Consider the following 10,681-nt stretch of genomic DNA (forward strand, 5'->3'; position numbering starts at 1 on the left):
TTTTTTCTCCTTTATAGAACTTCCTTCTACTCAGTAGCGTAGCCAGATCTCAATTTTTGGGTGGGCCTGGGGGTGGACTGGATGGGCATGACCCACATATTTCCTCTCTGTCCATCCCCCTCCCGTAAAGATAAATACCTGGGCTGGCGGGGATTTCCGGGCCCTGCCAGCTGAAGAATCTTCTGGAGGCCCCCAAGGCTTGAGAAGTCTCATCCCTGCGCCAGTCACCAGCGTGGCGGGAAGCAGTGTTGCCTGCGTAACTGCCTGCCTTTTAAAATAATTCGTCTCCCCAGGCTCCGCTGCATTTACTTCTTCGCCCGTCGCAAAGCGCTGCCGTTCGCACAGGCAGCTCCGCTCCCCTTTGCCGCGTCCATCCGGCCCTCTCTGATCCATTTCCTGTAGTGGATAAGTAGGGCCAGATGGACGCGGCAAAGGGGAGCGGAGCTGCTTGTGTGAACGGCAGCGCTTTGCGACGGGCGAAGAAGTAAATGCAGCGGAGCCTGGGGAGACAAATTATTTTAAAAGGCAGGCAACGCTGCTGAATGCTGCTTCCTGGAGCCGCGGGAGAAAAGGCAGCGAAGCAGCAGGATGTTGGATGGGCGGGCTGGAGGGAAAGTGGCTGGGCCTGGGCCCGTCCAGGCCCGCCCGTGGCTATGCCCCTGCTTCTACTTCTCCCATTTAGCCCAATGTTGTACTAGCAGTCAAGGAGCCCAGATTGTAGTTCCTTGTAGAACTCGATCATATGCACTCAGAAGCTGTCACAAAGTGTTTACAGTTTTGTTTCTGTGAACGCTAATTGTACAGCACGTCTAGCTCTGGCCAGCCCAAGGAATAAGAGAAGCCAGGCTCGAGCCAGCCTGAGGATAAAAATGATGTGTATTTTATTGTGGTAACTAATGAGAGCAGAAGTTACGTGTATTAAGTTTTCTTTAAAAAGGAGGAAAAGACCTCAGAAGCTCAGCTTTTTGACAGTATTTTCAGTAACTGAAACAGCCGTGCAAACGTCCTCGTAGGTCTAAAAAACCTCCTCTGATTTTTTTTTTGACCATTTTTTAAGGTGTATAATTCATGTTTTTAATTTTCAGTACATTATATTAATGGTTTCTGATTCAAGAGTAAAAACTTGAAAACACTTATCTGCAGCATAGGAATTAGTCTTTCGCTTGATCGGATTGCTCAGCGGTGCGCCGGTTTCATGGTACGCTTCTTCAGGAGCAAAAACCGTCAATTTTGCCTTTTTTGATCCTGATATGGTGCCTTCACGTACTTTGCCTCTATGTGGGTGAAATTTGCTGGTATCAAGACCTTTGTTTTAAAACTCAGCAGGGTGTGCTCATTCAAGTGTTCACTGTTATATGTAGCGCACGGATCTAACAAACATTTCCATTTTGTGTAGCAATATCTAGAATTTTTATTTAAAAGAAACTTAAAAGAAATTAATGCCATTTCCAGCTTTTCTGCCTTCCTCTAGACTAGCCTCCTTCATCTCTCTTGTATAAAGAAAGAAGTGAATACATAAATCCTAGTTTATCTACTACTGTTGCTATTTTTAACAAAAATCTGCCGTCACTTCATAGTAACATATACATGCAGTTTATTATTATTGCTTATATATTAGTATTTCTTTTTATTTGCTGGTATAAGCTATTGGTTCTCAAATCTGCCTTAGAGACCCCCCCCCCCCCCAAGTCAATTGAGTTTTCAGGATATTCACATTGAATATACATGAGAGAGATTTGTATGCCCTATCTCCATTGTGGATATCCTGAAAACCCAGCTGGGTGGGTATCCCAGAACAATATAAACTTTTTTTATATTTAAGTATTTTGTATTTCTTGTAAGTATTCAAATTAAATACTTTTAATATTACCTAGCCGTCACCACCTTTCTGAACAATTTTTTTGTGATGTACCTAACATTCCATTCATAGTAATCAAAGTATCAAGTGTGATGTGTAGAATTTTGTTTGAAGAATGCTTGTGTGAAGTGTAAAGTTTATTACAAACCACTTGTATTGAGAGTCTGAGATTGTGCTCTTAAAGGGTATAAAAGAACATAAGACCAAAGATTCAGCTAGCCCAGTATTCTGTCTCTGCTGAGAAACAGTGGGTGCTCAGAGAAAGCATGTGACAAATAGAGCAAATTATAGTCTTGACCATTCATTGGGCTCCTTTTACAACACTGTGCTACCATGAGAACAGAATGGGCTTCTTCGCGTTCTTCAGCGAACCTCAAATCGCTAGTGCAACTTTGTAAAAGGAGCCCATTATTAGGCCCTTTCAGTTACTTTATTAACTCCCTCTTGTGAAGCTCTTCAGGCCTCAAGCAACCTTACAAAGCATTTTTCAAAATTATCATTTTTCACCTAATGCCTTGTCATAACTTTTAATATCTCAGTATGGCAAAACCTTGTGCATGGAGAATGCACACCATGAGCTGAGAGGCTATGATCTAATGGTCCAACTGACTGTCTCATAGGCTTCTAGGTTTTAAATCCCTCCTCTCAGTACCCTTCTCCACCACCGCCAACTCTAGGCTCCGCCCTTTCTGCCTCGCCTCACCTCATGCGTGGAACAAACTCCCTGAGCCCATACGCCAAGCCCCCTCCCTGCCCATCTTCAAATCACTGCTCAAAGCCCACCTCTTCAATGTCGCCTTCGGCACCTAACCACCACACCTATACTCAGAAATCTAGACTACACCAACTTGACATTTTGTCCTTTAGATTGTAAACTCATCTGAGCAGGGACCGTCCTTCTTTGTTAAATTGTACAGCGCTGCGTAACCCTAGTAGCGCTTTAGAAATGTTTAGTAGTAGTAATGTACTTTTTTTATTTATAATTCTTTCAATTATTACATTCACCAAAACAATGAATGAGAAGAAATTATTAGAAAAAAGGGAAAAAAAGAGGAAATAATCACATTAATGGCAACGCAAAACAACTATCACTTTAGCCCACATAGTTTTTAATGTAGTTTTAATAAAAATTGTATAGTGATTTTTTTTATCACTTTCATATATTTTCCTTTAAATACTCTCTTCTTGTGTGTTAACGATCTGTATTTAATTTGCCAGTGCTTATGCTCTCTTCTCTTTTTCTTCTTAGAAAACAGTTTCCAGTTTTTTAGGGATGTTTTTGGGTCTAACATCATCTTTCAGAGCAGCATTTAGCCCTGCTTGCTTATTATTTAGTCTTTTTTTTTTTTTTTTTTTTTTTAACCTTTTCAAACCAGTGGAATCTGTTTTTTTTTTTTTTCTGGACCTCTGAGAGAAAAGTATCAGACTCAACTTCTGCCATAAAGGTTTTGTTTTCATAAGTGTTTTGATTTACAAACTAAGGGCCCTGCTTACTAACATAGTAACATAGTAGATGACGGCAGATAAAGACCTGCATGGTCCATCCAGTCTGCCCAAGACAAACTCATATGTGTATACCTTACCTTGAATTTGTACCTGTCCTTTTCAGGGCACAGACCATATAAGTCTGCCCAGCAGTATTTCCCGCCTCCCAACCACCAGTCCCGTCTCCCATCACCGGCTCTGGTACAGACCGTATAAGTCTGCCCTCCCCTATCTGCCCTGCTTACTAAGTTGCATTAGTGTTTTTAGCGCGCCTACACTTAGCTTGCGCGCTAACCATGTAGGCACCTATAGGGATATTGTAGGCACGTACATGGTTAACGCGCATTATGTTAACGCGCCTATAACGCTGCTTAGTAAACAGGGCCATAGGGGTCAGACTCTATATATGGTGCCTAAAAAATCCATTCGGTAAAGATTTCCGCCTAAGCATATTCTATAAGTGGCGCCATGGTTTGTTCATGGTATCATGGCATATAGAATAAGCTTAGGTGGAAATCCTAGCGCCTAAAACTACGCATGTCCATTTAGGCCAACGAAAATTCCTGTAAGTAGATTTACGCACACTGGGCCATATTCTGTAACTACTTGCGTACATTTTGGACATGTTTAATCTATTCTTACTGTATACCGCCTTGAGTGAATTCCTTCAAAAAGGTGGTAAATAAATCCTGATAATAATAATAATGCCCATGAAATGCCCATTTCCCCACATAGCCACAACCTTTTGAACTGCGCTCATTAGAATTTAGGTCACAGTTTATTACAGAATATGCTTAGATGTGTACATAAATTCTAATTATTGCCAATTAGTGCTAATTATTGCTTGTTAAGTGCCGTTATCAACACTGATTAGCTTGTAAAGTCAATTAAGATACACACATTGTTATAGAATATGCCTAGATAAAGAATACACTTAGATTTCAGTACGGATCTCTAGATGCTCTATATAGATTCTAGGGGTAAGGGTATATCTATGGGTGCTTCCATGGCCCCCAAACTGGCAATTTTGAGGCTACTTATCTTAATGACCTCCCTTTTGTCCAGAATGTGAAGTTATGGCGTCGGTACATAGTTGATGATCTCTTGGTAAAGCAGTGAAGAGTAGCTATTTGAGTTTGCCCATTGGTTGAGCACAAGGGATGTTAATCTTAAGTTTAAATGCAATTTGATTATCATCAGATTCCTTATTTGGATATTCAAATTAAGAAAAATGGATATGGCTTTACAACTACCATTTTCATTAAACCTAAAGACAGGAACAAATACCTTGAGTTTAGTAGTTTTCATAATAAAAGTTTAAAATACAATTTGCCATATATAGTCAATTCCTACATCTACGGGTATTATGCTCAGATTTTCAGGAATATGAGATACAAGCTGAAAGATTAGTAGATAAATTTAAAGAGTCTATTCCAGTAAGAGAATATATGAAGGATACATGAAGGCCAAATGTGCAAGTAGAGTTAGCTTTCTAAAATATGAGAAGAGCAGGAAAGACCCTGGAATTGTTTGTACTTTGCGTTTTTCCAATTTAGCACAAAATAATTAGAACATATTGGCATATATTAGAGCACCATGAATGTTTTAAAGAAAGTAAGATTACTGTGGTTTATTCCAGGGACCTCCTTGTCTCATCTGTGCTGCCAGATAATCAAAAAACAGGGCTTACGCCTTTGGGTCATTTCCCTTGTAGAACGTGTTCAATATGCTGTATTTCTATGTCAGTTTCATGTTTTGAGCATCCAACACTTAAGAATGAAATTATAATAAGACATTATTCTGATTGCAATACTAACAATGCTGTGTATATCATAGTAGAGCTCATTTTTGAAAGAGAAAAACATCTAAAACAGCGTAAAGCAGGGTTTGTTCTCACAAAAATGTCCAAATCAGTATTTTCAAAACCTATTTTTTAGATGTTTTTCTATGCTGTTCTTCTGCAGTGCATCCAAATCTCAAGGGGGCATGTTGTGGGTGTGTTAAGAGTGGGTTGTGGGTGTTCCTAAGACTTATTGACTTATAAGTGCATTCACTCTGCAGCTCCTCAGTACCTCTCCACTCTCATCTCTCCCTACATTCTTCCCCAGGAACTCCGTTCACTGGGTAAATCTCTCTTATCTGCACCCTTCTCCTCCACCACTAACTCCAGACTTCGCTCCTTTTATCTTGCTGCACCATATGCCTGGAATAGACTTCCTGAGCTGGTCCGTCAAGCTCCATTTCTGGCCGTCTTCAAATCTAAGCTAAAAACCAACCTTTTTGATGCTGCTTTTAACTCCTAACCCTTATTCACTTGTTCAGAACGCTTATTTTCTCATCCTCACTTTAATATTCCCTTATCTCTTGTTTGTCCTGTTTGTCTGTCCTAATTAGATTGTAAGCTCTGTCGAGCAGAGACTGTCTCTTCATGTTCAAGTGTACAACGCTGCGTACGTCTAGTAGCGCTATAGAAATGATAAGTAGTAGTAGTCCTTGGCATTCCAGAATCTTGCTACTCTTTTGGGTTCTGGAATGTTGTTACTATTTCGGTTTCTGCCAGGTACTTGTGACCTGGATTGGCCGCTTTTTGAAGCAGGACACTGGGCTAGATGGACTATTGGTCTGATCTAGTATGTGTTTTTATCTAACCCTCTCTAGACCCCCGCAGGACCCTTCCCCACGGAGGTGTACAGAGGGTTTGCTCTTCTAAGATCTTGTTAATCACCCCTTCCCTGAATTCCAGTGACACCCCATTCCATGGTGTTATGTCACGGGGTTCTAAGGAGCGCCTCCGATCATGGAGGCGCAGTTCAAATCTAATTCCCATGACCACAGCTTTCTGTCTATCTGGATCTAAGTGAATCTTTGGCCATTTATGTTCCCACATGAAATCTATGTGAGTGAGAAATCTTACTTGTGTGTGTAGTATTCTGTGAAACAGGTGGAGGAGAGAGAATAGATTGAAACAAAGACAGAAACAGTTTAGTGAAAGAAATAGTCTTTTATTATCACCCAAATCAGGACTTCAGTTTGATACATTCATCGGACAGATTCTGGATTCAACCGGCCAGAGCTTCGCCCTTTGGAGATTTGTTGGGGAAAAATGTTCCAACGATAGCTCTGATGCCCACTTCTTATATAGCATTTTCAGTACATACAAGTCAATTGGAGAGGGACTTTTTTCTCTAATCTTGCTTCATCTCTGAATCACACTTAACTGCAGATCAGGTGCCCACCTGCCCCTCCTCTCAAAGATTTCTTCATAGTGCCAATTTCAACACTTTTAAAACCTCTTTCCTAATACTGAGAGAGATCTGTGTCTTTATACCTTGTGATACTGGAAGCCATTTTATAAAGACAAACTCCATTTTAAGAACCAAGCTTTTTACCATTTTTGTCGTTAATTTCTACATCTTAAGTGTTACACTCAATTTGAAAGTTGTACCAGGTTTCAATAAGACTCACCAAGCAGTCCTGCTCATGCAGGCTCTCTGCTATAAGGCCATCAGCTGGTTATCAGGCCTAGTTAGTGCTTTTCAGCTGTTTTAAGCCATGTAGCTTGGCCCACCACTATTCCAGTGGATAGGTCTCAAGCTAGAACACATATTAACATATGGCTATTCTTATGTTTTTATATCAAACATATAAATTGCGAGTGACTGTACTCACCCACAAATGCGCAGTAGAGACTTTCCCTCTCTGTCCCGCCCCCGCGTCAATACGTAATGACGGGGGCGGGACAGAGAGAGAAACTGCGCGAAGGGGAGGGAGGGAACTGCCGAGGTCGCTACCGCTCCCCCCCCAACCGGAGTCACCGCCCCTGCCCCCCTCCACCCGGTCCGGGCCCTCTCTTCGCAATTCAACTTACAGCGCCGAAAACGCAGCAGGCAGATCAGCTGAGATGCTGTCGGCCTTCCTTCCCTGCCTCTGTCCCGCCCTCGCCGACATTACTTCACACAAGGGCGGGACACAGGCAGAGAAGGAAGGCTGACGGCAGCTCAGCTGATATGATGCTGCGGTTTCGGCACTGTAAGTTGAATCGCGAAGAGAGGGCCCGATCCGGTGACTCCGGGGGGGGGGGGGGCGGTAGCAGCGACCTCTGGGGGGGGGGGAAGGGGCGGCGGCGACCTGGCAAGGAGGGTAGCTGGAAATCTTACCCGTTTTAACGGGCATAACGGCTAGTATATATATAAAACGTAAGAATCAATATCAATAGAGCGCAGCATTCAGCTCTGCGACTATTTTTTTTAAACCTCTGGTCTGCTGTGCTAGATACTGAAGTAGCCATATCTTGGGGGGAATATAGAATTTTATAAACTGGAGTATTTTAGAGAGTATGGTTGCTCATGGCAGTAGGGTTCAGATGGGGTAGCAGCAAGCAGGGAACAGGATTGCTATAATTTTTAATTATTGTAACCTCTTTCCATTTTCTGTGATTATATGTAAAAGTGAGCTACCCAGATGGTATTTACTGATGGTGCAGTAGATCAAATAATGAATAAACTTGGAAACTTAGAATATAGGAAAGATGTGTTTAATGTACAGCACAAGCTATCTTTTAGCCCATAAAAGCTGTAATGTTACTGTTGTGACTTTTTTTATGTATAATCTTTATTACTGTGACGTTTTTAGATTGACAGTTTTACTTTAGTAATTCACATTGATGTTTTTTTTAAGGAGTTCAGTTATATTCCTGTTGTATCAAAGCTTTAGCATTATTTTGGGCATCATTAGCATTCGTTATTAATTCAGTATACTTTATTGTCAAGGAAGAGTGGTAGTTGGGGAAAATAAGCTAGGTCACGCTGAATAATGTTTAGACAGGAAATACGGGAAGTGGAACACCCCGGGGAAGAGATGAAGAATGATGGGCAATGAGAACCGTAAAGCACATTGTTTTTTTTTTTTTTTAAATAAAGGCGCGCTAGCGTTTTTAGTGCATTCTAAATACTAGAGACGCCCATAGGAATATATGGGCATCTCTAATGTTTAGCGCACGCTATAAACACTAGCATGCCTTTGTAAAAGGACCCCATATAGCCTACCCAATCTCATTCCTGGAGCAGTAGACCCAATTTGGTCTCTGTCTTTCTTTCTCTCCATGAGTCTGTACTTCTGCATGAAATCACTACACTGAACTTTTTTTTTTATTAGCTGATTACGTATTTCAGAACCAGGATTATCCTGACCAGTATCTTTTTTATTGCAAAGCTCAGCCACTACGTTCTAGCATTGTGATTTTTCTTCTTTAAAGTGGAAAATATATTCAAGAGCATTGGAATGAGATTTAAAAAAAAAAAAAAAAAGTGTAACAACCATTAGAGATTGACTTGTTTCAGGTGGCAAGACTAGCTGTGAGTCTTTTTGATGCCAAAACTCTGCTTTTCATTATATGAAGTGCAGCTTGCAGTCATTTGGGTTTACTTTTTTTATTTGACACTCACATAATGTCACTGTTAATTAAAAATAAATGTTGCATTTTTTTAGCATTTTTTTTTGAGAGCCAGAAATTGCAGTGGCAGTTGCTCCTCTGCAAGTAGGAAGAGATGGGAAGGGGGTTTAAACAGCTGTACTCACTTGACGACGTGTGCTTTCTTTTAGTAGTAGAAGTTGCCATTTAAGACATCTCCAGTTTTTCCTCTGTTGTCTGCCCAGCAACAAGTTTCTTCATCCAGTATCTCTTGATTGAAAATAACAAAGAAAAGGGAATTCATAACCAAAGATATGTTTATATCTACATATATTTGTGTATGATAGAACAGTAATTAGCACATGAATATTTAGTGAGTATGGTTAAGACGATTGGAGTGTATGAGTAGGACTATTCAGTCCATTTAATCCTCGTATCATTTCGCTTCTCTTCCTTCCACCCCGTCCACTTTTCTATCTGCTGTCTGTTCAATTAGGGCTTCTTTTACAAAGCCGCTTTATTGAATCCCGCACAGCAAATGAAAGGAAGCCCATAGGAGTTGAATGGGTTTCTTTCATTTGCCGCACCGAGAATTGGTAGCGCAGCTTTGTAAAAGAAGCCCTTAGATCTTGATCTCTAAGCTATCCTATTTTGCTTTGCTTGAACAGGCAGCAATATAATCCTGAGTAAAAGAAATTTAAATTTAAAAAATAAAGGTACCCTTTTACTAAGTGACAGTAAGCCCACCAAAGGCTTCCCATGCATTCGCCAATCTGGAGCTACCGCTGGCCGATGCGAGTGCCAGAGATAGATCCACCCCAGTGCGCCTCATTTCCACAGGGGGTTATCTGGTGGTAATTGGGCAGCGCTGCATGCTACCCGGTTACTTCTGGGTTAGCATGGGAGCTCGCCTCAGTGGGTGGTGATAAATGCTTATCCCCTGAATGGCCATGTTGTGAAAGCAATCATACCGTGTGGCCATGTCATTTTTTTGGCCTTTTTACCCGTTGAACTTTGGGGCCCTTTTATTAACCAGTTGCTGCTCGGCAAATTGGATCTACTGCAGGCCTAACATGGCCTCTGGTGCTAGTTCTGCCCCCAGCACACGGCATTTCTGGCACTACCAGCAATTCGAGAAAAATATTACTGCAGGGGGTTACCTGGCGGTAATAGGGTAGCACCATGCACCACCCGGTTACTTCTGGGTTAGTGTGAGACAGTGGCGTAGCTACATGGGGCCACGGGGGCCTGGGCCCCCATAGATTTGGCCCTGGACCCCCCTGCCGATGACCCTCTCGACCCTTCCCTCCTGCTGTCAACCCGCCGTTGCCTACCTTTGCTGGCAGAGGACCCCAGCCCCCGCCAGCCGAGGTCCTCTTCTTCCGGTGCAAGGCTTTGTTCTGTTTCTGAGTCTGACGTCCTGCACATTGTACGTGCAGGACGTCAGACTCACAGAAACAGAACGAAGCCTTGCGCCGGAAGAAGAGGACCTCAGCTGGTGCAGGACGTCAGACTCGCAGAAACAGAACGAAGTCTTGCGCCAGAAGAAGAGGACCTCGGCTGGCGGGGGTTGGGGTCCCCCACCAGCAAAGGTAGGCGATGGCGGGTTGGCGGCGGGAGGGGGGGTTGAGAGAGTCGGGGGGGGGGGGGGTCAAAGTTGGTGGTGGAGGTGGCGGCGGCGGGGGGGCTAAAATGTGCCCCCTCACCTCGGGCTCTGGACCCCCCTCCCGCCGAAGTCTAGCTCCGCCCCTGGTGTGAGAGCCCTTACTGCCACCTCAGTATGTGGCGGTAAGTGCTGCCCCCCGAAATGGTAAGTGCAAACTTACTGCATGGCCATTTTTTCGGGCTTTAACCTGCTGCGGTAAAAAGGGCCTCACTGCACATAAAAAACAGCTACTACCGCTAGCACAGGGCTCCTTTTACCGTAG

The 10,681-nt window shown here is 42.7% G+C and overlaps 1 protein-coding gene across 1 annotated transcript in view; it reads left to right on the forward strand.

Annotated features, from left to right (window-relative positions):
- Positions 1–10,681, forward strand: part of TMEM135 (transmembrane protein 135) — a 351,789-nt gene that overhangs the window by 132,133 nt on the left and 208,975 nt on the right. The window lies entirely within an intron of this gene.

The sequence above is a fragment of the Microcaecilia unicolor genome, chromosome 4, assembly GCF_901765095.1.
Source record: "Microcaecilia unicolor chromosome 4, aMicUni1.1, whole genome shotgun sequence".
In the NCBI taxonomy this organism is placed as follows: Eukaryota; Metazoa; Chordata; class Amphibia; order Gymnophiona; family Siphonopidae; genus Microcaecilia; species Microcaecilia unicolor.